This window comes from Peromyscus eremicus, chromosome 9 (genome assembly GCF_949786415.1).
Source record: "Peromyscus eremicus chromosome 9, PerEre_H2_v1, whole genome shotgun sequence".
Lineage (NCBI taxonomy): Eukaryota > Metazoa > Chordata > Mammalia > Rodentia > Cricetidae > Peromyscus > Peromyscus eremicus.
The window spans coordinates 78,024,118-78,051,954 of NC_081425.1; positions in this window are offsets into that span (position 1 = coordinate 78,024,118).

Sequence of the window (27,837 nt, forward strand, 5' to 3'; positions counted from 1 at the left end):
CCAGATCACTAGTATGCATCATATATTTTTTAAGATAGGGTCTCACTACGTTGTGTAGGTCGGTCTTAAACTCCTGGGCTCAGGTCATTCTCCTACTTCAGCTCCTAAGTAGCTGATACTACAGGCATGTATCACCATGTATACATATATTATGACGTATTTTGGGGGGAGGTGGGAGCATTGGACAGGGATTCTTGTAGCCAAGGTTGGCCACAAAACTCTATATGTCTGAGGCTGTCCTTGAACTCCTAATATTCTTGCCTCCCTGTCAAGTGCTGGAATTACAGGGATATACCAGTATACCTAGCTTAGTACGTATTGCTGTAGCAGCAGAAAAATAATTTTTAAGCATCCTTAGAACATCCAAATGGCTAATAACTATATGAAAGGGTGCTCAGCTCATCAATAAGTAGGGATGGTGAATTGATACACAGTAGGCTATACTATATACTTTCAGAAAGGATACTGCAAAAGTGACACTGAGTATCAGTGAGGTATGGAACAGGTAGACTGCACACATTTGTAGTGGGAGTGGGAGTTGGCAGGACCACTTTGGAAAACTGGTGATACCTATCAAGGCTGAATATATACATACACTGTGATAAGCAATTACATGTCTAGAATGGCTCTATTTATAATAGTTAAAAAGCAGAAACAATTCAACTGTCTACCAACAAACAGCACATAGACATTTTTTAATTGTGGTGAATTCACACAATGGAGTACTCCACAGCCGTATAAATAAATAACCCACATACAGCATGAATGGTTATCACAGCACACAAAGAATACTTCTGAGTTGAAAACAGGCAAAAATGAATTATACTGTTAATCTACAGGTAAGGATTAGCCTCGGGAGATCAGAGGCTAGAAGTGGTCAAAAGTAAAGTTTGGGGGTACTCTTAATTTTCGGGTGCCCTGTCTGTTCATTTATATGTTGTGTTCATGAATACAAAGTGTTTGCCTTTGAAATTTTTTTGTTTTTGTTTTTTGGAGACAAGGTTTTTCTGTGCAGCCTTGGCTATCCTGGCACTCTGTAGACCAGGCTGGCCTCAAACTCACATAGATTCACCTGCCTCCTGAGTGCTGGGATTAAAGGCGTGCGCCACCACTGCCCACCTTTTTTTTTTTTTTTTTTTTTAAGACAGGTTTTCTCTATTGTGTAGCTCTGACTGTGTTGGAACTCAATATGTAGACCAGGCTGGCCTTGAATTCACAGAGATCTACCTGTCTTCCTCCTGAGTGCTGGGATTAAAGGCGTGCACCACTATGCCCAACTTGCCTTCAAAATTTTACAGATATTTTTGTGTACTGATGATTAGGACAATTTCCTGGATGTAAGCAGGGAATATATAATATATATTATATTTCAACAAAAAGTTAGCAAAAGAAAAAAATTAGTAATTGTGCTTAAGAAGACTAATAACAACTTACGCAAGTTGAGGGGACCAGAGGAAATAATGTGTGTTTTGGTGCTTGAGAATGCAAAGCAAAATGCAGAGGAATATATAGATGTAGGAATAAGGATAGAGCATAGAATATTTAACTTGGCTTAGTATCCTTTCTTTAAATTATAACAGTATACATGTATCTAACATAACATTTATCATTTTAAAATTTGTTTTGAGAGGAAGTGTGTGTGGATGTGTGGATGTGTAGTGAGAGGCAGGAGGAGAGACAGGTTCCCTGGACCCAGATGAGCACCTGGCCCGGCATGCCTTCACGTGTCAAACATATGCTCTGCTTGCTCAGCTACATCTCACGACCAAGCAGGGAAATACCACTGCTCTCAAAGTTGCTGTGTTAGTTGTTAGTGATGCTCCAACCTCAGGAGGCTAGACTCGCTCAGACGCCAGGAGATGCTGGGCGCTCCAGAAGAGCCACTACATAGAGGTCCGATTGCAGTATCTCCACCTGCTAGACTCCCAGAGCTCTTGCATACTGTGATGACCTGTGTCCTCAAAGTTTCTCTCCTCATCTCCTCATCAGCAGCAAGAGAGAGGAAGAGATCTAAACAATACAGCAAGGGATTTATGCGGCCATCTTGGGATGGCGGTCGGTAGCATCAGTGTTCTCCAGAGTGAGGAAATGCCACAACTACATTGTTGAAGCGGGTGGTTCTTCATTTTGTCCCAACACGATCCGGCGTGGGGAAAGAACTCACAGCTCATCAATATCTACATGGGAGCTGAGGCTATGAATCATAGGAGAATTGTCTGAGACAAAACCACTGGAGAGAATTTATTGGGTGCCTACTGTGTGGTTGAAAGACACATCCAGCAAGACTCCCAAGACTCTCAAGACAGCTGAGCTGGACTCAATTAAGTGTAGTTCCCCCAGCTAGAGTTTTTTTTTTTTTTTTTTAAATAAATTTTATCATATAAAAAGGGAACCTTGCAAATAAATAAAACATCACCCACCAAAATTGGCGAAACCCAAAGTCTAAACAACTTATTGGACCTACATACAGTTAGAATTGGCATTTGAGCTGCTGGAGGAGCATGCCTTGAATCCCAGCACTCAGGAGGCAGAGGAGTTAAAAGGCTGATCGACAGAGTTCCAGTCCAGTTGGGACTGCACAGTAAGACCCTGTCTGTCTCTAAATGAAACAATGAAGGGAAAGAAAAAGAATTGACATTCAAAACAGAAGCTTTGCAGTTTCACGTTAAATTTTACATTTCCCGTATTGAATACATTTTATGCAGTTGTCCACCACCAAAAGGGGGGAAAAAATCCACGATAGAATCAGAAGTAGAAAAACAATCAGCATTTGGAAGCACAAATCCAGTGTTCAACTTAGAGCTGTGAATGGGATTGGTTGTTGGCATTCTGGTCTGCCCCTTGGGGACCCGCCCTGCGTCCTGATGTAAAGCCTCCTTTGAGGAAAAACCCCTCCCTTCTTCTTCCTCTTCCCCTTCCTCACTTTCTCGCCAAGACGTGTGCTCACCTCTGCTTTCCTTCTTTCCCTCCCTTTCTCTTTCCTCTCTCTCTCTCTCTCTCTCTCTCTCTCTCTCTCTCTCTCTCTCATAATAAACTCTCCACGTGGATGCTCTGTCTGCATGATATGAGTGACTTTCCACTGTGCCAGGCCCCCTTGCGTCTGCATAGTGTGTCTCCCTCACCCACCAGGGCACCTTGGTCCTACCCGCCCATGCCTCCCGCACGCCCGCCATGTCATTACGTTGGCATCTCTGTCTTGTACTCTCTCAGGGAGCATACGTAACGAAGAAGCGCACAGTCTTTGGAGAGTTGCCCCTCGCCTTGAAGTCCCAGCCTTGCTATGTTCTCCCTGTGTGTGGAAACTGCACTTGTATGAGTTTACTTCCCTCACCTATAAATAGGGTCAGTGATAACATACCTACTTCATCACAGGGGCTCTGTAAAGTCTGAACAAGCTGGTGTACATGAAGTTCTTTAAAACACTGTCATATGCAAAAAAAATGTTTCAAAAGAGAACTGTTGTTACAGTCCTATATTGTTTGCTTTTCAATGGACACTTTTTTTGTTTGTTTGTTTTTTTGAGACAGGGTTTCTCTGTGTAGCTTTGGAGCCTATCCTGGAATTTGCTTTGTAGACCAGGTTGGTCTTGAACTCACAGAGATCTGCCTCCCAAGTGCTGCGATTAAAGGCATGTGCCACCACCATTGGGCCAGACACATATTTTAAAAACAAATATTTTTATGGCAGCGTTTGGAAGGTAGAGTGTGTGTGATGCTTGTGGGCAGGAGAGAGATTCGTATTAGGGGGTGGGGTTCATGGACAGTGAGCCATCAGCTGAGAGCAATATTCTTCTGCTCTGGGATTCAGGGCTGCTATCCCAGGACAGCTCCCTCTTTCAGAGAATGCTAGGGCATACAGGGCTTCTTACATGATCTGGGTGGCCCGGCCATCAGGACAAGGCTCATCTCATCTCTGGTTCTGACATGCTGTATCTATGAGCATTGCTGTGTGAGCTTTGTAAAGGCTGGCCCCGCTGTAGTTTCTGATGCTGGGACTGTGCTTTACTTTCAGTAAATAGATCACTTGCATGACATCATCTGGGTAACTCCAGAAAAATGATGTGGTCCTTTAGACTGTCAGTCTCCCTCTCCTTTCTTGTGGTTGTTTCTTCTCCTTTAAGTGGCTGCTGGCTCTGCCCCTCACTGCCTGGCACTCTGTACACACTGTGGGTTTTGCCTTTTGTCATACTGAGCATGTCTCCCACAACTGTGGCTGGGGCACACATTCTCCCATATTTGGGAGTAAGCCGGAGACTCAGCAGCATGTGGGTTTCTGTTTAAAATTCCAAAGCCAGCGGGGCGTACATTATCCATTTCCTCAAATCCAACATGCTGTAAAGCATGAGTCAGAGTCGGATAAACTTCTTCCCAGGGGAAGTTGTGTCAGATGGTTAGTAAATGTAATTAAACAAGGATAATGTTCACTGGCATTAGCTGCAGATTAATGCAGAAGAAAACCAAACTCCATCTTGAGTTTACAATATTCCTGCCAAGATAATGCAGCGTCTCCGGGTTCACTGATTAGAGAAGGCAGTCCAACCTTTATGCAAGCTGGGGGATGTGGAAAATCTGTTCCATCAACTCTATCCTTCTACCTACATGAAGAATTTAGATATTAGGACCTTTAAAGGGGAAGCATGTGTTATGATTTTTTTCTTTAAGTATCTTTGAGACTAAGGGTGCGGCTCAGTTGGTAGAATGCTTGTCCAGCATGTGCATAGCTCTGAATTCAGTCCCTAGTGCTGCATAAAACCGGGCATGGTGGTGCACACCTATATCTACAGTATTCAAAAGGTGTAGGCGAGAGGATCAGAAATTCAAGGTTATGCTTGTGTACACGGAGAATTTGAGGCCAGCATGGGCTCCTTGAGACCCTGACTCAAAAACAAACAAAAAGGCATTTTTTTTGTGTGTGTGAGGATGTTTACAAAAGCTGTTTAGCTGATTTAATCCATTATTACCCAGAGTCAGGATGTTGAAAGCAGAATTGGGCTAAAACAAGGCATAGTTAGGGTTTTATGAACATCCCAGAAGATGTTGAGCTTTTCTATGATCTGTATTCCAATGGGACCATTAGGAAGTAGCTTCAGACATGTGGAGCCCAGAGTGACTGAGACTTACCGTGTCTCCAAGGCTGGCCTATAACTCATGAACCTCCTGCTTCTACCCTGCAACTGTAGGTAGGGGTCATGGGTAATCAAGCCGGCACACAGCCTCTTCACATCACTGTAACGTGCTGCTGCTGGACACAGTTCCAAGAGTGGACACACAGGTTAGCCTCACTAGTCCACTCTGCAAATACTTTCTGTGTCCCATCTTTTCAAAAGCAAGCATAATTTCACATAGTGTTAGAAACAAGAATAACCTGTATTTGAGAACATACATTCTCCTGCCACTTAGACTCTCTCTCAGTTTCAATACCATCAGTAGTTTTAAAATATATAGTTTAGCTGAGTATAGTGGCCTATGTAGTAATCCCAGCACTTAGAAGCCTGAGACAAGAAGGTTGCTTTGAGTTTGAGGCCAGCATGGGGTACAGAATGAGATTCATAAATAAACAAAGAAACAAATAATAGGGGCTGGAGAGACGGCTCAGCAATTAGGAGCATCGGCCATTTTTCTAGGGGGCCTATATTCAATTCCTAGCACCTGTGTGGTGGCTCACAACCATCCATAAGTCCAGTTCCAGAGGATTTGACCCCTTTTCTGAGCTCTGTGGGCATCAGGCATACGTGCAGGCAAAATACCCAGATACATAAAATAAAACAGAAAACTCTAAAGATAGCCCAGAGCAGTGTCACGGGTCTTTAAATCCCAGCACTTGGGAGGCAGAGGCAGGTAGAGCTCTGTGAGTTTGAGGCCACCCTGGTCTACATAGTGAGTTCTAGGACAGCCAGAGGTACATAATGAGATTCTGTCTTGAAAAAAACAAGAAAGAAAGAAACAAACAAAAAACAAAAAAAAGAAAAGAAAAAAGAAAAAACTAAAACCTAAAGATAAACAATCAATCAATAAACAAAATGTCTGTTTTCTTTTCTGTGTTGTTAGGGTCTGAATTCCTACTTCTAAGCTCAGTTCCCAAGCCTGATTTTCTTTTTTGAAACAAAGGTTTGCCGTATGCCTTGGTTTCCTCCATCTCACTGCCTCTGCTTAGGGATGCTGGGGTTACAAACCTGTACTATACTGTGCTTGGCTTCTATATATTTTCTCCCTCCAGCAAAAGGTTTTAAAATTTGTTTTGACCAAGATTCAAACAGCCTCTGTGGTTAAAGAAGGGAGTTCATGGATGTCTCTTACTCTTTGCCCTGACCACTTTCCCCTTGAAGGAAATTGTCAGAAAGAGACTTGATTTTTTTTTTAGAATATGCTTCTGTTTTGGTGTTTTCCAATGTCCTTTCTGATGTAGGTCAAGACATCATGCTTCTCTTAAATGAGAGATTTCAGTCTCCCTGCTCAAATAGGATAGGAAAGAATTGTCCAAATAAGGAAGTCTTGTTGGAGTGTGTGGGCCAGCCAGCAGCATCGCTGGAGTCGTGACCTGCTCCAGCACAGTAGCTCTTTTCCTCAGCCAGCAGCACCAGGGAGGGAGCAGCACTGTGCACAGCCCAGTTACCTGGGGCAAGCGCTGGGACAACAGTCCTGGAGAGGACGGTTTGGTCTTGACATGTAGCCTGCCCTCTCCATTCCCTCCTAATCCCAGAGTTTCACTAGTGTTTCCCCTCTCTTGGTGAGCTCTGGGCCAGTGAGAGATCATGTCTCAAAAGAAAAAAAGTGGACTGTACCTGAAGAATGACACCCAAATAAATTTGGGTTAAAATACCAGCTCTCCACACATAATCTGTTGAGTAACCTTGTGTAAGCTAATGGACTTTTAAAACATTTTCCTTTTTAAGTGAAAAAATAGTGCCTATCTCATAGAGCTGCTACAAAAGTACGTGATCTAAAGAGTGTTATGCATGCACTGTGTTCTAAATCATCTTTCTAACATCACTAATTTTTCATCCTTTTTTAGGTCCTCCGATACTATCAGAACATTGGTGTGAGCCAACCATCTTTATACCAGGGGTTTGAAGAAAACGTGACTGTTAAAGTAGGTTGTGCTAAGGTGTGAACGGCTTGAAGAAAAAAAAAACTGGTTAGCGTTAGTTCCCACTGCGGCGGCAGCAGCCTGCCTCTGCTGCCAAGGCTGTGATGTCATCACCCGTCGCCAGGGCCCTTTCCGCCATCAGCTGTGCGCCATGCGCACCCCTTAGAAGTGCCCGCCAGGCACAGTTCACGCTCCGGTCTCTTGCTCCTCACTTCTCTTGCCTCTTCTTATCTCTCTTGCTTCTCTTCTTCCTCTTGGCTCTTCCCTGTTCCGTCTGTCTGTCTGTCTGCCTGCCTGCCTCTCTCATGTCCTCACTCTGGCACGGCCTTTCACCCTTTCACGCTCCCCCTCCCATCTCCCCTATAAACCTCTTACACTGACTCTGTTGCACGTGGCGGGTTTGCTTAGTGGCACACCTTTGCAGGGCCTGAAAGTGCCCACTTCATCTTCCTTCCTTCCTTCCTTCCTTCCTTCCTTCCTTCCTTCCTTCCTTCCTTCCTTCCTTTCTTATCATTACAATTAGCCCATATGAACTTTCGTAAGTGGAATGAAAATTTGTGGTACAGAGATTCTCTAGATTAAATGCTTCACCCTATGAAGTCCTAGTCCTCGATATGAAAATATTCTGAGTTAGGGCCTTTGTGTGGTGATACGATTTAGATGAGATCATAAAGGTAGGGCTCTCAAGATGAGATTTGTGTCAGAGGAGGAGGAAGAGGGAAAGGAGGAGGAAGAATAGGAAGAGGAGAAGGAAGTTGAGGAAGAAGAGGACAGAGCAAAGGAGATACCTCTGTCAGCAAATTGTTTGGCTTGTAAGCATAGGACCTGAGTTTGAGCCCGCAGAATGTACATGGAAAAACAAAAACAGAACAAACAAACAAAAAATCCACCAAGGCATGGTGGCACACACTTGTGATCCCAACCCAGTGCTGGGAAAGAATAGTTAGATTTTGGGGGCCAGCCGAGCCTATTTGGATAGTTCCAGGCCGGTGATAATACCTGGCTCAACCAACCAAATAAAAAAGGTCGCTGGGCAGTGGTGGCGCACGCCTTTAATCCCAGCACTCGGGAGGCAGAGCCAGGCGGATCTCTGTGAGTTCAAGGCCAGCCTGGGCTACCAAGTGAGTCCCAGGAAAGGCGCAAAGCTACACAGAGAAACCCTGTCTCGAAAAACCAAAAAAAAAAGGTGGACAGGTGTTGTGGAATAGTATCTTAACTAGGCAAAGATGTGTTACATTTCCTTTTTCTTTTTTATTTATTTTTTTTGGTTTTTCAAGACAGGGTTTCTCTGTGTAGCTTTGCGCCTTTTCTTGGATCTTGCTCTGTAGACCAGGCTGGCCTCACAAAGATCCACCTGCCTCTGCCTCCCGAGTGCTGGGATTAAAGGCATGCGCCACCACCGCCCTGCGTGTTACATTTTCTTTATGCTGTGGAATATTACTTTAACTATGTGAAGGTGTGTTACATTTGTTTCTCCTGTCTTTGTTAAATAACTTAAAGATATGTTACATTTGTTTCATCTTGCCTGCCTAAGGCATCTGATTGGTCTAATAAAAAAGCTGAAAGGCCAATAGCTAGGCAGGAGAGGGATAGGAAGGGCTGGAGGGCAGAGAGAATAAATAGGAGGAGGAATCTAGAGAGAGAGAAGAACATGAAGAGAATGAGGGAGAAAGAAGGGAACATGCCTGGGGCCAGAATCCAGGCAGCTGCCAGCCAGCCAGCCATGGAGACAGCAGGAAAGAAAGATATACAGAAAGAAAGAAAGAAAGAAAGAAAGAAAGAAAGAAAGAAAGAAAGAAAGAAAGAAAGAAAGAAAGGTAAAAAGCCCAGAGGCAAAAGGTAGATAAAGACAAATAGGTTAAGTTATAACAACTAGCAAGAAACAAGCCTAAGCTAAGGCCGAGTATTCATAACTAATAGTAAGTCTCCATGTCATGATTTAGGAGCTGGTTGGTGGCCCAAAAGAAAAAGCCTGGTATAGACAGGCCTGACGAGTAATATCTGAAGTTGTCCTCTGTCTGGCCTTAACACTCATATGCACACATGTACATGTGTACTCACACACAAAGAAATTCACACATATTAAAAAAAGAAAGGGAAGGGAAGAAAGAAAAAGAAAAGAAGAAAAGAGAACAGAACTTAGTTTTTGTCACTAATGCCCCATGTAAGGTTATAGGGAAAAGAAAGACTTATGAAACCTGGGAAGGAGACCCAGGAACAAAATCCACCAGTATCTTTCCACTGGGCTTCTAAGACTCTAGAATTTTGAAAAGTAATTCCTATTGATTAAACTTTTTTTTTAAAAAAAAATTATTTATTTATTTATTTATTTATTTATTTATTTATTTATTTATTGTGTAAACAGTATTTGCCTGCATGTGTTCCTGCAGGCCAGAAAAGGGCACCAGATCTCATTGTAGATGGTTGTGAGCCACCATGTGGTTGCTGGGAATTGAACTCAGGACCTCTGTAAGAACAGGTGGTGCTCTTAACCACTGAGCCATCTCTTCAGCCCCCTAAACTTTTTTTACATTTATTTATGTGTCTGAATGCTTTGCCCTCATGTATGTATATGCACTATGTCCATGCCTGGTGCTCAAAGAGGTCAGAAGAGGATATTGGATTCCCTAGGAGCTGCAGTTACAAATGGTCGTGAGCCACCATTTGGGTGCTGAGAATCAAATCCAGGTCCTCTGGAAGAGCAGCAAGTGCTTTTAACCAGAGTCATCTCTCCAGCCCCAACTCCTATTGTTTAAGATACCCAATCTATGGTGTTTTATTATGGCAACCAGGTTGAAAACGGCTCTTAGATACATTTTAACCAGCATCTCTGCCGTTTCCTCTTAATCAAATTTGTTCTCAAGTCTTATGAACAGAACAAGCCTTATTAGATAAATATCATTATTTAAGATGAGAGCCATCAGATAAATTATATAATTAAGAATTGCATAGACAAAGAATTCAAATGGATCACCAAAAAGCTATAAGGAGGAAGGGTTTTACAAAATCTTTGGTAAAATGTGAGATTAACAGATGATTTTGTACTAAAACAAGAAGAATTAAAGGTCAAGAAGAAAATTAGAATTGTTTTGCTTCAAAGATCAATAGAAATGCATAAGTAATTCTTTGGGCTGCAGGTATAGCTCAGTGGTAGAGCACTTATAGTCTGTATAAGGCCCTGAATTTGGGTCCCTACATGGAATGAAGAGTGGGAGAGGTCACAGTTTCTAGATTATAAATTTTAATATTACTACAGATGCTCCTTAATTTATGATGGTGTTACATCCTGATAAACTCATCATAAATTGAGGATACAAAAAGCCAAAGGTACGCTTAGTACACTTAACTGAACAAGCACTATTGATTAGCAACATGGTACATTATAGATGGTTCCTTCATGGTGGTGTGGTTGACGGATAGCTGTGGTTCCCTGCCGATGGGCTAACAACACAAAACAGTACCCTATCTTACATGCCTAGTCCAGGAAAAGATCCAAACTCAAAGTGTGCTTTCTACTGAGCACTGACTACTCTCACATCACTCTAAAGTGAAAAACAGACAAACCATACATCAAATTACTATAAATCAGGGACTGTCTGTCTGTATACCCCAGGATCAATTTTCATAAGCATGCTACCACTACTTCATGTGTGTATGCATGTGTATTGTGTGTGTGTGTGTGTGTGTGTGTGTGTGTGTGTGTGTGTAGGCCAAAGGCAATGTCAGGTATCTTCCTCTATCTTGGCCATCTATTTATTTATTTAGTGTGTGAATGGATGCGTCCGTGAGTACGCACCATGCATGTGTGGAGGTAAGATGACAACTTGCAGGAATCCATCCTCTCCTCTACCGCATAGCTCCTAGGGATAGAACTCAGGTCATCATGCTTGGTGGCAAGCACCTTTACCTGCTGAGCCATCCCACTGATCCTCCACTTTATTTTTTGAGACAGCATCTCTTACTGAACTCAGCTCCTATTTTGGCTAGACTGACTAGCCAGTGAGTCCCAGGGATTTGCTGTTTCTGCTTCCTGAGTATGGTTACAGGCATGCCAGACTTTTAGGTGAGTGCTGAGGATCCAAACTCAGTCCTTATGGTTGTGCAGCAGGCACATTGCCCGTGTGCCACCTCCTGCTGTGGGATGTATGGCAAATGTGTTGCTGATTAATCAATAAAACACTGATTGGCCGTTGGCTAGGCAGGAAGTATAGGCGGGGCAAGGAGGAGAATAAAGCTGGGAAGTGGAAGGCTGAGTCAGAGAGACACTGCCAGCCGCCACGATGAGAAACAGGATGTGAAGATGCCGGTAAGCCACCAGCCATGTGGCAAGGTATAGATGAATGGAAATGGATTAATTTAAGCTGTAAGAACAGTTAGCAAGAAGCCTGCCACGGCCATACAGTTTGTAACCAATATAAGTCTCTGTGTTTACTTGATTGGGTCTGAGGCTGTGGGACTGGCAGGTGAGAGAGATTTGCCCTGACCGTGGGCCAGGCAAGAAAACTCTAGCTACAACCTCCACAGCTTCTATTTCATGAATTTGTATGCTCAGTAAATTCTTCCTTTTGATTTGTAAAGTTGAAAAAATTACGAAAGCACAATTCAAGTCTTCAGTCTATTTCCCATCAATCTAAAACAGACGACCAGGAAGCAGGTTCAAAATGGGGTCTTTCAGTCTAAGGCAGTATTTGATAATGGAAGAATGCATTGAGCTGAACTTGCCTAGAATTTTGGCACTCATAACGCTGAAGTAGTAAGATTTTGAAAAGCAATGCACACATATGAAAACACAGCAGCATAGAAATTATTTAAAATAATTACTAATAACCAATGAACATTTGCAATGTAGTTGACACTGAGTTTAGAGCTATCTGTTTCAATTCTTACAACAACCTGATGAGGTAATTATATTTTTCTCCACCATATAGACAAGGAAGCTGAAATCCAAAGTGAAATCAGCTGCCTAAGGCAGACACCCCGTGGAGGGATGGAAACCATGCAGATACGCTTACACTCTTGAATCCCTTTCTATTTACATTTTGAGTACAACCCTACTGACTTCTCTAATCTTCATCCTCATATAATAGTTATTTATAATTTATTGTGTGTCAGAAAGATAACATTTACTCATTAGAAAACAATCTGTGGCTTTTTCATCCATCCATGGACCTGTGAATGGAAAACATGTGTCCATGTAAAAACATGAATGTCCATAGCAACATTACTCATAAGACCCAAGAGCTAGAAACGGATCCATGTCCACTACCTGGGGAATGATAGAGAAAATGTGACCCATCCAGATACAAAACAAATGAAGTACAGGTACATACATGCTGTAACATGGACGAACTCTGAAAATATTTGCGAAGTAAAAAAGCACAAATAGTGTTGGGCGGTGGTGGCGCACGCCTTTGATCCCAGCACTCGGGAGGCAGAGACAGGCAGATCTCTGTGAGTTGGAGGCCAGCCTGGGCTACAAAGCGAGTTCCAGGAAAGGCTCCAAAGCTACACAGAGAAACCCTGTCTCAAAAAACCAAACAAAATAAAATAACTATCCAGAATAAGCAAGGATGTAAAGAGAGAAAATGTAGGGCTGGGGATACAGCCTAGCTGATGGAGTTCTTTCCTAGCTTGCACGGAGCCCTGATTTGAATCCCAGGTTTACATAACTTAGACCTGGTGACAAACGCCTCTTGTCCCAGTACTTGGTAGGTGAAATCAGAAGACGGAAACTCAAATAGTCAAATCTCCGGAGAGAGAAAGAGCAGGTGGTGTCTAGAACTGGGTGTGGCAGAACGGGACATGAGTAGTGTAGGAGTTGTTTTTCCGGGTTATGGAATATTCTAAAAATGAATGTAATGATAGTAGCAAAACTTCTGTAAACATAAGCAGAGTCACTGACCATAAAGTAGAGGAAGTACAGGCTATTTCATATGTGTGATTTTATGGCATGTAAATTATATCTGGATGAGCTGCTAAAATTTGATAGTGAAGGTACACATTCAATATCCATTTGATTATTGTCGCCACTACTTTAAGAACTAAAAAATATCATCAAGAACACTTTCATAAATGAGGGCAGGTAATCAGATGTGACAAGGTTATAATGAGGAAATAGAGTTTTAAAAACCTCAACAAATTAGGTGCAGTGCTGTGTAAGGTACCTGAGTACCTGGGGTAAGGTCCCTTGTGTTCAGGCCAGGACTTGTTAGAGCTCAGGAATTCGATTACAATCTGGAAACAAAGAGCATAATTCTATTTAAACAAAGAAACCCCTCCTGCCCCATACAAGAAACAACTTTAAAGTTAAACGTTGGTCTGATAAAAAGGAGAGATAATAGTGCCTCTCTCTTGATTCGCTATATAGCCCTGGCTAGCCCGAGGCTCTCTCTGTAGACCAGTCTGGTCTTGAACTCACAGAGATCTGCCTCTGCCTCCTCAATGCTGGGATTAAAGGCACATTTCTGTCCTTTTTGTTTGTTTTGACAGGGTCCCATGCAGTCCGGACTGGTATGGGACTCACCACATAGGTGAGGGGAGTTTTGAACTTTGGATCCTTCTTCCTCCATGTGGAAGGTGCTGGGATTACAGGTGGGTGCTACAATGCCTGGCTGTAAGTGTGTCTCTAAAAACACTTTCAGGCTGTGCAAGGTGGCCCACACCTGTAATCACAGCACATGGGAAGTGGTGGGAAGCAGAGGGAAGAGAATTATTGGAAATTCAAGGCTAGCCTGGTCCACAGCCAATTCTAGGACAACCAGGGCCACACAACAAGACCCTGTTTTAGGGCCAGGCAGTGGTGGCACACGCCTTTAATTCCAGCACTCAGGATGCAGAGGCAGAAGCAGAGGCAGACTGATCTCTGTCAGTTGAGGCTAGCCTGGTCTAGCTAGTTCTAGGGCAGCCAGGACTACACAGAAAAGCCTTGTTTCACAAAACAAAAACAAAATCAAAAAGGAGGAGGAGGAGGAGGAGAAAGAAAAAACAGCGTATTAGGAAGTGAAGAACTTTCTTGGTCTAAGGGAGAGTATAGAGTTCAATAAAGGGAGTGCTAAGGCTTAGTTTAGACCCAGTCTTAAACAACAACATGTAAAATAAAAACCCCAAATTAAAACAAAATGTAAAAGCCTTGAATTATTTTATTTGGCTCATACTTAGCTTGTAAAGACTATTTCCTGGGCTTGGGACTATAGCTCATGTACAGGTACAAGGACCTAGGATCAATCCCTTGTACTGAAATAAATGGCTGGATGGAGGAAAGAATGAATAGAGATATTATTTAACACATATTTCTGGCCAGAGACAGGTAAATTAGCTCTGAAGTGTGGTAGCTCATTTCCAAAAATGGCCTCCATGGCTGATATTTCTCCTGTTATTCATGCTTTTGTGTAATCCCTCTCCCACATAGTCTCTGATCCTGTGACTCATTTTTAAAATGACTAATCATCGCACTTCGTATTTTCTTGAAGTGTTTGGTATCAAGTCAGGGCCTTGAGCACGTCGTCACTGAGTTATAATGAGTTCTAAAATGCCACACAAATTTCTGAAGCTAGGGGATTGGGTACATGAGATCTTATTTATATATTTTCATATGCTTAAACATTTCCATGTTTTTGCTTTGTTGTGTTTTTACCAACAGAATAGAGAGGAAGGATACTGTATTACTTTATTACTAAGTTTTACCTGACAATTTTGGCTTTTCCACCTTTGAACAGCTCAGAAGCTGCCAGTTAAGACATTTGGTCATGATAGTTGGGAGATTACACAGAGAAATGATATAGAAAAGCCATGTAGGACGTAGATGTCCTGAGACTGCATGGAGAAAGGAGCTCAACCACCCCAGTATCCCTGCTGAGCATGGCCTCCAGTCACCATCACCCAGGACGAGACATAACCTTCCTCTATCATCATTAGGATCTTGGGCTTTTGGTAGGATTTCTGAAAGCATCGGGAAGACATGAGTTTGTGAGCTAATTTCATTTTAAGCTTAGTGGAGTAACTTTGGATAAGCTTCCTGATTCTCTAAAATTAGTTTCCCACTCAGTAAAGTAGGAATTAGTAAAAGGCATTATTGTTCTTAGGATTGAAACAATGTCTGAGAAATGGGTTGTTGGGACCTTGAGTTTGTAAAAGTAGAGTAAATTGTCATTAAAAGTTACAAGTAGTTCCTGTCTGCTAAGAAGTGAAGTTTTGGGCAAGGGGGAGATAGCTCAGAGGCTAAGAGTATGTACTGCTCCTGCAGAGGACTTGAGTTCTTTTCCCAGCATTCAGGTCGGCTCACAATTGCCTATAATTCCAGTTCCAGGGGTATCTCCAGCCTCTGAGTGACTGCAATCTTATGCACATACCCACCCTACCCCAAACTAACACACATATACATGATTAAAACTTTAAAAATAAAATAAATCCTCTTTGAAAAAACAAGTGAAGTTTTGGGTACATGTTGAAAGTAGACTGTTCTCTTCTATGAGAAAGTCGTCGTTTTTAAATTATGCAAATATATGCTTAAGTATTGATCCTTTATCCTTGGGAGAAAATTTGAATACAAATTCAGATAAAAAAAATCAAATACAGTTTGTCTTAGTTAGAGTTTCTGTTGAAGTGAAGAGACCCCATGACCATGGCAAACCTTATAAAGAAAACATTTAATTGAAGATGCTCGCTTACAGTTTCAGAGGTTCAGTCCATTATCATCATGGCAGGGCAGATGTGGTGCTGAAGGAAGGGGCTGAGAGTCCTACACCTTGCAGGCAACAGGAAGTCGTCTGAGACACTGGGCAGTATCCTGAGCATAGGAAACCTCAAAGCCTGTCCCCACAGTGACACATTTCCTCTAACAAGGCCATACCCATCCCAACATAGCCACACCTCCAATAGTGGCGCTCCCTACGAGATTATGGGGCCAATTACATTCAAATTACCACATGGTTGTTTTATATTTAAAAAAATGTGAGGGCAGGCGTGGTGGTGCACACCTTTAATCTCAGCACTCAGGAGGCAGAGTCAGGCGGATCTCCTGAGAGCTGGAGGCCAGCCTGGTCTACAGAGCAAGTTCCAGGACAGCCAGGGCTGTTACGCAGAGAAACCTTGTCTTGAAATAAAAAAACAAAACAAAACAAAAAAGTGTTAATTTAAATTGGGTGTAATTTTTAGTCATCTTGAATGAGAACCTGTTCTTTCCTTTGGATTTAGGCTATTTATATCTATAAATTGTTGTCTGTCTTTGGAGTATTTTGTTTTGTTTGCATTTGTTTTATGAAAACTCTGAGGACAGAAAGAGGTACTACAGGGGTGAACATTTTATTTTTGGGGAGACTACGCAGTCATCGTGCTGGGCTGCTGCGCTTTAAATATATTTTCTTTTTTGAGAAAAGGTCTCACTCTGTAGCTCAGGCTGGTCTTGAACTCACTCTGTAGCTCAGGCTGCCCTTGAACTCACAGCAGTCCTCCTACCTAAGCCAGCTCCTGGGTTGTAGGCATAAACAACCATGTCTGCATCTGGCTCAACCTTCTTCTTCTTCTTTTTTTTTTTTTTTTTTTTTTTTTTGAGACAAGGTCTCTTTATCCAGCTCTAGCTTTTAATTCACAGAGCTCCACCTGCACCTACCCCCTCAAGTGCTTAGATTGAAGATATGTGCCACCACACCTGATTCCTCCACTTTTTAAGAGTGAGTAATTTAGAATATATTTAGAATCTATTGATGTGAGATATGTTAGTCTGGACTCTCTGAAATCCGAATCATGATAGTTTCAAGCATGTTGTGTGTGGTAGGACCATCTAGCACTTGGGAAATGGGAGCAGGGGTATCAGGAGTCCCAGGACAGTCTCAGCTACACAGATATTTGGAGACAGGTGTACTCTGCAGAAGAGACCCTTTCTCAGAAACAACAAAACAAAACAAAAGGATTTCAAGCCTGGTGTGATACATGTCTGCAATCACAGCTCTCGAGAAGGCTAAGGCAAGAGGATTTCAAGTTTGAGGTCAGCTTGACCTACGTAGTGAGATCCTTTCTTTAAAAAAAAAATGAGGGGGAGAAAAGATGGTACAAAATAAATAAGAAGTGTATTAATACACATGACTAATAAAATGAGGAAGATCTCAAACCTACTCTCCCCCTGCCCCCCCCCCCCACACACAATGAGGAAGAAACCTTGTTATCTGGGACAGTCATGTCTGAGGCTGTAGATGAAAAGGTAAAGAAAACCAAATTACTGAGGACAAACGGAAGAGGCGTCCAAGAGGCCAAGAACCCTCAGAAGATGACAAAGCAGAAGTTATCTGCCTTAGTGCTTGACCACTTCCTATTTATTTTTGGTTTGTTTATTTTGTTTTGTGTATATGAGTGTTTCCCCTACATGTATGTTTGTGCGCCACGTGCATGCCCGGTGCCAGGGAAGGCCAGAAGAAGGTATCAGATCTCCTGTAACTGGAGCTATGGGTGACTGTGAGCCTACATGTGGGTGATGGGAATCAAACCTGGGTTCTCACTCCTCTGAAAGAGCAGCCAGTGCTCTTAACTGCTGAGTCCAGCCCCTTGTTCTGTTTCTTGTAAAACCGAGCCGCAACTCCCATCCTTGGGTTCTGTGAGATAATCTTCTCTGTGCCCTACGTGGCATTTTGTTACAAGTTGATTTCATGTCTAAGATGACAGCACATAGGACAGAAAAGCTACGGGGAAAATAACATGTTTCTCGACATCAGACTCTGATGATTAGCTCATTGGGTCAAAGTGGGAAGAACTGGGGTAGACACCCTGATGTCCCCTGCAGTGATACAGGAGGGTCCCTGAGGAGGCTAGAACAGTAGTATTAGGTACTTGTTTCTGACAATGGAAAGATAGCCTTCCCATCAGGTTGCACTGAGAGGTGGTTTTTGGCAAAGGAATTGACATTGAGAATTTGTTTTAGTATTAGTGGATATATGCCCCAAATTTGCAGTTCTAGGTTAGTACGGTTTAGGCATTTGTGTTACCCAGGTGAAATTATTATTTCACAGCAGGCCTGCAGTTGATATTATCTCTCATCTACTTTCCAGGGTTAGTTTACTTTTTGAGCACATAAAGAGTATGCAAAAGGCGGCTGGAGAGACGGCTCAGAGGTTAAATGCATTTGCTGTTCTTGTAGAGGACCCAGATTCAATTCCCAGCACCCACATGATGGCTCAAAAATCATCTGAAACCCCAGTTCCAGGGTCTTTGATACCCTCATCGGCAGGCACACGTGTAGTATGAAGACACAATGCCCATATATAAAATAAATAATAATCATTAAAAAGAGAGTATGCAAAAGGAGTTTGTTAGAAAAACAACTTGCAGGAGCTGGAGAGATGATGATCTAGTGGTTAAGAGCTCCTTGGATCTATGATAAGGACTGTCATTCAGATCCTAGCACCCATGTCAGACAGCTTACACATCCTATAACTCCAGCTCCTATAAATATAAAATAAAATAAAACCTCTTTTTGTAAAGCAAGGTTTATGTAGATCAGTGGAAAGAAAACAAGGACTCCCTTAGAAAAGAAAATAATTATCCATAGTACCCCAAGTGATATACTACGTCATTTTAAAAACTAGATCCCTAGGTAAAAAGTAGGTGTCGGCTGGGGATGTAGCTCTGTGGTAGAGCACTTGCTTAGCATGTTTGAGACCCTGGGTTCAGTCCCTACCACTGCACACTCACAAAAGGGAAACCAGAGACAACCCAGATGGATATCATAGACTAGAGGGTATCGCCCTGGGTGTTAATCACAGGAAGCAATGTGCCTCTTCTTGAGGTGGTTTCGATGCCTTTATCTTTCTCCTAATCAGGTATGTACCATCTAGTATAATTCTCTTAGGCTTGAGATTAGCAATGTGCATTAACTGGAGATCTTTCAATTACATATGCCAGAATCCCAGCTTAGAGAGGTCCAAAGGGAATTTATTGATTCCTGTATTTGAGCGCTTCATTCAGGGCAGGCTCTGGCTTTAATCATAACTGGATTTAGAGGTTCAAACACTGACTTAAATATTTTCTTCTTTCTTCTGTGCTCTGCTTCTCTCAGTGGTTTGGCTTTTTTTTATTTTTATTTTTTTCACTCCAGACAAACTTCTGGGGAAAATGGCTCTAACACTTCAAATCTTTCAAGCTTAGCACTTCCATCAGAAAATTCATCTCTGTTAGAACCCCTACATGAATTTCAGGGAAGGATTCTGATTGGCTCATTAGTGTTACATGTGCCCTCTTGAATGGCTGACTGTTACTAAGGAGGGAGGGTATGATGCTTGGCTAGTTCTGGGTCATATTCCTTGCTTTTTGGTAATCAATGGGGGAAGATGGTTAATTACTGTAATTAAGAGACCCCCAGGGAGATGAATTTCCCCAAATATATCCCCAAATGAGTGTATGTGTTGACAGACGCAATAGAAGAAACAGAAACAGTGAGAATTGATTGCTAATGAGGTAATGCAGAGCTTAGTGTAAAATTTTCTACCTTTGGTTTTTTCCCCTTAGTTTCTCAGCCTAATAACTACAATTTGTTTCAGCTAATGAGACTTTTTTGTTAGCCTCGAGTCACACGATGGTATATTTCTTTTTCCTTCTGATGGCATTCAAATGTATCCCTCTCCTTCTATCCCATTTGCTCGGCACTAATTACACAAATATTATATTTATGCATGGCCCTCACTGGCCATGTTTGAAGATAAGGTTTCGGTCTTAGTCTGTTTTCTGTTACTAGAACACATACTTGAGGCTGGGTACTTTAAAAAGTAAGGAGATGTATTTAGCCCACAGTTTTGGAGGCTGAGTATCCAAGATTGGGTGGCCCTATCTTGCCCTCTTGTGAGGGCCTTGTGGCTACATCTTAATAGTGCAGATAGCAATTACAGTGGGAATCACATAGAAAAGACGAAAAAGAGAGCAAGAAATCCACTCCTAGGAGACCAAACCCGTTCCTCACAACTAGCATTAGTATCTTCACACACAAAATCAGGACCAACCCCTCCACGTCCCACTTCTTTTTTTTTTTTTTTTGAGACAGGGTTTCTCTGTGTAGCTTTGCACCTTTCCTGGAACTCACTTTGGAGGCCAGGCTGGCCTCGAACTCACAGAGACCCACCTGCCTCTGCCTCCTGAGTGTTGGGATTAAAGGCGTGCGCCGCCGCCGCCGCCGCCGCCGCCGCCGCCGCCGCCGCCCCCCCCCCCCCCCCCCGGGCTTATTTATTTATTTTTTTTAAAGCCAGGGTCTCTCTATGGAGACCTGGCTGTCCTGAAACTCTCTATGTAGATCAGGCTAGCCTTGAACTCACAGAGATCCATTGGCTTTTGCTTCCTGAGTGCTAGGACTACAGGCATACCACCCAAATACGATAGACTTCAAAGAGGCTTTTTGAGGCAACAATCACGAGGACAAAAAGGCCAGTTTGTCAGAGTAGGAACTAGAATCTCTGATGATTGAGCAACTGTAATGTAAGGAAACTTCATCTTTATTAGGTTACACTACTCCACACATATATTATTTATAGTATTCTTTTTTATTAATTACTTCTGTCTGTCTGTCTCTCTGTCTTTGTCTCTCTGTCTCTCTCTGTCTCTGTCTCTCTGTCTCTGTCTGTCTGTCTCTGTCTCTGTCTCTCTCTCTCTGTCTCTCTCTCTGTCTCTGTCTCTCTCTCTCTCTCTCTCTCTCTCTCTCTCTCTCTCTCTCTATATATATATATATATATATATATATATATATATATATATATGAAAGTGAGTTCCAGGACAGTCAGGGCTATTATATAGAGAAACCCTGTCTCAAAAAACAAAACAAAACAAACAGACAAAAGATTGAAAGTAAAATTACTATTTTGTGCTGTTTGCAGCTAAAAGTACTACGATTTTTTTAAATATTTGTGTGTGTGTGTGTGTGTGTGTGTGTGTGTGTGTGTGACAAATGACAAATGTGTGGTCACTGTAAGTGTTATAGCTCTTAGGGGAAAGATTCTCCAATATAAGGGTTGTAGCTCTGAGGGGAAAGATTTACCCAATGCGAGTGTTGCAGCTCTGAAGGGAAAGGTATCCTGGCAGTCCAGAGCCAAGGAATACCACAAAGTCACACCACACAACAAACCTCACACAAGAGTTTGTTGGGAAAGACACAAGAAGATGGCTGCCTCTTCTCCGGTAAGAAGCAACAGAGAACTGGGTGGAAGGTAGGTTTATCTAAGTTCTCTTGGGGTAGAGTTCTCTAGGGTGAAGATTTCCAACTTGGGGATTGGTGGGATTTCAAGTCCTGAGCTTGGGGTGAGCCCAGGGACTAGTGGGGTTTCGAGCTCAAGGATTGGTAGTGGTGGTGGTGGTGGGGTTCACAACCCGGAAGTGAGCTCAGACGTTTTACTCTACATCTTCCCTTTTTTGTTTATTGTTAAGAAACAATCAGAGGTCAGGAAAGAGGGGATACTATCATTTAAACTACTTCCTGTTGTATGGGGGCAACGTCTGGGGGGCAAGCTTGTTCCTCACCATCAGGGCATAAACCGCTGGTCCCATAATTAGGGGCTGATAATCCTGTAATAGCAACTTATTAAAAGTCTGGTTAGAAATCTTTCAGATCTGCTCTTGAAGAAATCTAGACAAGAAGTTTATAAGGCAGGGTGCAATCAGTAGGATTAGGAAATGGAGAAAGGGGGTTAAGAAACATCCAATTCCATATTGGATTGTCAACAACCCATTGACCGTAGGCGTTCTTACATTCTTTTGAAAGCCATACGGAGCTCTCAGATCTTATCTTTTATTGTTCCGTACTAATTGACATAAAAGCAACGTTTCTCCCTGAAGAAGAGGCAAAGGCCACCTCTCTGCTGCTCATGGATCTATCTAATCTTACCGGATTTTGTAGTACCACAGCGGCCAGCGAGTCTGTTTGGCCCTGGAGGGTGAGGATGGTCTGAGCCACCTGTTGGAGATCCCGAATGAACTCAGAGGAAAACTGGTGGTAAATAGCTAGAGAAGTAGCCGGCCCCGCCGCTCCAGTGGCAACACCAGCGGCTATACATACCAGGACTGCTGGAAAGCATAGGATTTGAACTGCTCATATCTCATGCCGTGCTGCTATAAACCTTGTGAGGGGAACGGGCAAGGGTTCTTCACCAGTACCACTCCTAGTTTCGGAAAAAAAGAACACCAGAGCGAGCACAAGTCCCAGACCCTCCAGGCGGTAGGCAGTGATAAACTTGAGTGCTGCAGAGGAATGAGGGGCTGTAGACATTTGGACATAGGGGCTGGATGGGAGTGCTCAGGGTCAGGGTATTATTATAGTCTGAGGAATCCAGTGTGCCCATAAAGTGCGTTCCTGAGGAGTTAAAAGCAGTCTGTGATACTGAAGAGAGAGATGTGGGAGAGCTAAGGGGTGGCGGCGACATTTGCCTTAGAGCAATATACGAGCAGCAAGGTGAGAGAATTTAGTAAGACAATGGGTGAGGCCACAAATGGTGGTTGTGAGTCTGACCCAGGAGAGACACGCAGCCAACATTCTCCAAGGTGACTAGGCAGTGTTATTCAATCGCTGATATGCAGAGGTTAAGGTATGAAACAAGAGATGGTGTGACAGGGAGGTGGGAGCATCAGCTAAGGGAGATGATGTTAGGGCTGTAAGGACCTTTGAGAAGCGATGGACCACGTCTACCGTGTCTATACCTAGGGGCGAGAGCAAGCAGAGGGGACAGGTGTTTTAGAAGTTGGTTCAGGTATTATTGGGATAAGTATCTCCTTTGGGCAGCCTGCTGGTGAGCAGTCTCCAGGGTCCTTCCTGTCCACTGTTTGGACAGAGAACTGGTGGCAGGTGAGGTGAAAGGCAGTTTACCCAGTGGCTGGCTTTGCCACACTTAAAACAGGCTCCAGGTGGAGTCTCTTCTGTGCCCATCATCATTTTTGGAGATTAGAGGTAATGTCAGAATCTGATATAGCTCTCTATCACAAAGTGTTTATTATTATTATTATTAAATGTTATAGTCAGTAGATCTCTGAAGAGTTTGAGGACCATCTAATTATTAAGCATACCTGATTCAGTTACTTGCTTAAGCTTAACTTTGAAAATACATACAGGAGACTAAATAAAGCTAATTTCTGTAATTAATTACACTAGTACTTAGCATGACTACAAATATAATTCTAAACACATTAAAGGATTTGATCAGAGCTGGGCATGGTGGTGCATGCCTTTAATCCCAGCACTTGGGAGGCAGAGGCAGGTGGATTTCTGTGGTGTTCAAGCCCAACCTGGTCTACAAATTGAGTACCAGTACAGCCAGGGCTATTACACAGAGAAACTGCCTCAAAAAAAAAAAAAAAAAAAAAAGGATTTTATCATTTAACTTGGATGTCTTAATCATCTTTACCAGTCTACAATAAGTTAGTAGCTTTATAAGATAAGGATTTTATTAGCTTTATCCTTGTTATGTTTGAGCCTTAAAAATAACAATTTTTGAATTGAAACTCCTTTAGCATGAAAGTAAAACTTTTTAAAATTTTATTTGTTTTATATATTTATTTATTTTTGTGTGTGACTTTTTGAGATAAGGTTTCTCTCTGTACAAAATAAAACTTTTTTTTTTTGATTTTTCAAGACAGAGTTTCTCTGTGTAGCCTCAGCTGTCCTGGAACTCGCTGTCTAGACCAGACTGGCCTCAAACTCACAGAGATCCTTCTGCCTCTGCCTCCTGAGTGCTGGGATTAAAGGTGTGCACCACCACTGCCCAGACAAAATAAAACTTTTAATCATAGAGAGACTGGCAACTTTTCTGATCCTTTTATAGTGTACCATTATAGAATATTCAGGTTTTTGTATGGCTTATTTTATCCAAATCGCTAAAGCTTAAAGTGAGCAAAGACAGAGAATTGAGACAAATATTACTGTAAACCTGAGTAGATCTTAGGAATTTATAAATCTTGATTATCAAATATACCTTATTTATCAAGCATATGTTGTTTCTAGAAGCTTGGTGTTGAACAGATAGGAAAGACATAAGTACTTAGCTATAAATCTCTAAGTTAGCTTTTGTTAATCTGAATAAATCTTTATAACCTTAAAATTTTATCACCATACAGAGTATATTGTAAACCAGAGCTGAATCACATATATAGTATGTTGTAGAGAGTATAACCTTAAGTTTTTATCAGTATACAAAAATCCACACTAATCCAAAATATTTTGGAGACTTCTTGTTGCTTCCTTAGTCTATTAAAAGAGATATAATGATAAACTAAGCTCAGTAGGACTAAGAAGTTTTAGTAAAGATGGCTGCTAGTCATGTGGCTACTTACATATTGAAGGTCATCAGCCAAGATGGAAGAGTCACATGGTTGCTATTTAAAACATGTTTTCCTAAACAAGTGTTGAATATAAGTTATTGAGAGGACCAAGCAGACACCATAACAGGCTGCTTAGTCTTCTGTCAGAGATCAGGCCTCAATTTCAGCTTCCTGAGACTGAGCAAGCAGTTTCTAAGCAAGCCACAAACAATGGATAATCAATCTTCAATGGCCCTAACAGCAAGGAAGAGGGAGATAGCATGCACCAGGCCTGAGCCAGCCCCCACAATCAATAGCTCAAGGTATTAACCAAATAAGGACAGAGCCTGGAATTTGTCCAGGCCTGCCCCAAAACGGAAAACTCTAACCTTAACTAGCACTTGCTAGCCCTAACCAATTAGAATGCACTGATATGACTGTCACTTGAGTAAGCCAATCATATCTGAGATGATCTAACCGTCCCTGAAACTCCCCTTAGCTGTGCTTAAAAGGAACCCACACATCCCTCTTAGTGTCATCACCATTTTGCCTTTGTGTAGGATGGATGGCCCCAGCATGCTGCTATAACAAACGCTCTTGTTGATTGCATACATGGATGGTAGTGCTTTGTGGGACTTCTCCAGGACCCTAACAGTTATATACACAGTATATTCTAGATAAGAGTTGAGTCACATATATAAGATGTTGTAGAAAATTAACATTCCTATGTATAGGTTTTAATTATATGCCATTTGTTATGAGTTTTATAGATTCTTTAACCAGAACCAACGAATTTACAAATCCTGAGATAAAGAGTGTTCACACGATAGTCCTAAACGACTTCTTGAGAGCAAAGCCCAGAGCAATCACAGAGCCTCAAGTGTGTTGTCTTTGGCCATCAAGCTATGCTGAGGTCAAGCCGTTTACAGTAGGACAGTGAGGCTTTAAGAAAATCTCTGAGTCTAAGAAAGGAATTCAGCCCAAGGAGAAAAGGAGGCAAGGTTGTGAAAAGAACTCCATCGTAGGGAAGGTTAGGAACCTAAGAGAGAGAGAACAGTGTAGCCATAAGGGACAAGGGGGAACAAGCAGGAACTCCACCTGAGGAGGGTTCCAATATCGTAGAAGCCAAGAGGGCACAGAGAAGCTATAGGACTTAGTGGGCAGCTCCTAGAGGGAGGCAAGGAGACTTGAAATGTACAGGCCAAGGGGGGCACAAGGGGGGCACAAGGAGAGCTAGAGCACACAGCTTAGAGGGGGAGGGGACAAGGAAAGGTTGCAGACCCAGGAGCATACAGGCAGTGTAAGAATGATAAGTGGCACTGGTTACCAGCACCGGTTACTACGTAGAAAGGTCACGACCATGACAAACCCCAGTATCAGTATCAGAGCTCTATTAGGAGGAGGTGGGGGGACAAGAGAACCAGGCCTGGGGAAGAAGCATGTGCAGAGAGAGAGAGAAAGATGGGGGGAAGAAAGAACAGAGAGAGGGGATGGGGTCTGAGGTGCAGGTGGGCTTACGGAGCTATGCCACACCTGGACAGATTGCGTGCTGCGCATACATAATCACCAGTGCACACTGATGATGTAAGACACAAGACCCCTTGTCTAGCTCCTGAACTGCACATGTACGGTCACGCAGCTGGAGTACAGCAGAATCCCAACAGGCAGTTCCAGGAAGGAGCTGAGGAGCCGTGAGGGAGCAGAGGGGATACATGCCATGGTAATAAGAGAGACCTGTCAGAGAGAAACGTTCCAAATCACAAGGGAGAGACATCCCCTTCAATGTGTTGGGGGCTGGGAAGGATGAGAAGAAGCTTCCTGGCACACCGGTGTTGCTTTTGTAGTAAAAGTCAACAAGGCAGGGAGCTCTGTGGTGACATTTACCCAGTAGAAGGGGGAGAGACAAGTGGTTAGAGCAGGTAGAGGAGAAAACAGCCGGAGAGGAGGAAGCGTCCTAGTAAGGAGAATTGCCCACGTGGTGGGCAGCCAGAGAGGGCACAGTAGGGAGATGCCCATGTGGCGGGCAGCCAGAGAGGGCAGAGGGAGGGAGATGCCCATGTGGCGGGTGGCCCAAAAGGGTGTAGGGAGGGAGGACACTTACTGAGTAGTCAAGGAGGGATGGATGGTTAGAGAAGATGGAGGGAAGAAATGGCTGAAGAGGTGGACTCTGGAATCAAGTTTGGTGGGTGGCAAAAGCCAGCAGAGGCAAATGATCTGTACACACCTTAGGAGATTAGCAGCTTGGTTCACAATTCCTTGGGGTGGGAAATCGTTTAAGCCACTCTCCTGGCAGATGAATGAAAAAAAGAAAAGAGAAAGGAAAGGAAAGGACGTGACTGCTACTAGGTATGGTGGAGGAGAAAGTTTATTGTAGGTAAAAGGGAGAGCGTAGGTAGAGGGAGAGACAGAGCCATCCGGCAGAGTCCAGAGTGGACATGACCAGACTAAGCTGGGCCATGTCAGTGGAGGGGAAGAGAGAGAGGTGGAGAGAGAGGAACCAGGTGCAGCAGCCAGGAGGCCAAAGGTACAAAAAGAGTGGGTAACTAAAATGTCTGGATTATATAGGAAGAGCCTCTGGGGGAAGGGCAGCCCAGCCCTGGACTGGAGAGTTCAGGATAGAGGGCGGGTATGCCAGCCATACCCTGAAACAGGACTGAGGGATGCTGGGAGAACCTGGAGGCCAGGTCTGCTTTGATATGTAAAATAGACACCTAGGTCCTTTTGTCCCAAGTTTGAAACAACAGGAGGTCTTTATGAGTCACATGTTATTACTGAGTTGGAAAGGGTTGCATGCAGTCTAGTCTGAACTGATCTCAAATGGGTTCTTCACTAAGGATTGTGTTACAAAAGATGGGTGTGATGCTACAAAGTTAAAGTAAGGGGTGAGTGTTGCCTGTGGTGTGAGGGACAAGGAACTCTGTCATGAATGTAGCTGTCAAAGCATAGTCTAAGTAATCCTTTGGGTCCCTTAGGTACTTTGGGGGATTCACATTATTATTTTTTTTTTATGAAAAATGTTAGTTATGCAAGTAAGAGTTTATAATTTTCAAAGGATCTAATAAATAAATATGTAAAAAGATATATACATGTATATTTCTAAAGCAGTAAATATTATCACTGAAGTCTCTTTTGCTTGCACATGAAAAAAGAAATCAGATCAAACTGTTTGAAACCGTAGGAAAGAATTATTTACTTGGTGAGCTGGTTAATTTTGTGTCAATTAGGCTGGATTGTGGGGTACCTCAGACATTTGGTCAGACGTTCTAGTTGTTTCTGTGAAGATGATCTTGGTTTAGACTAACATATAAATTGCTAGATTCCATAAAGATTGCCCTCCCTAATTCGCATTGAGCTTCAATTCAGCTAATCAGAGACCTGACTGTAACAAAAAGGGTAATGAATTAGTCCCTCCTGCCAGCTTCCAAAGTGGCCTTTTTTTGTTTCCCCTGTTTTCAGACTTGAATTGAAATATCAATTCTTCCTTGGCTTTGGCCTGCTGGC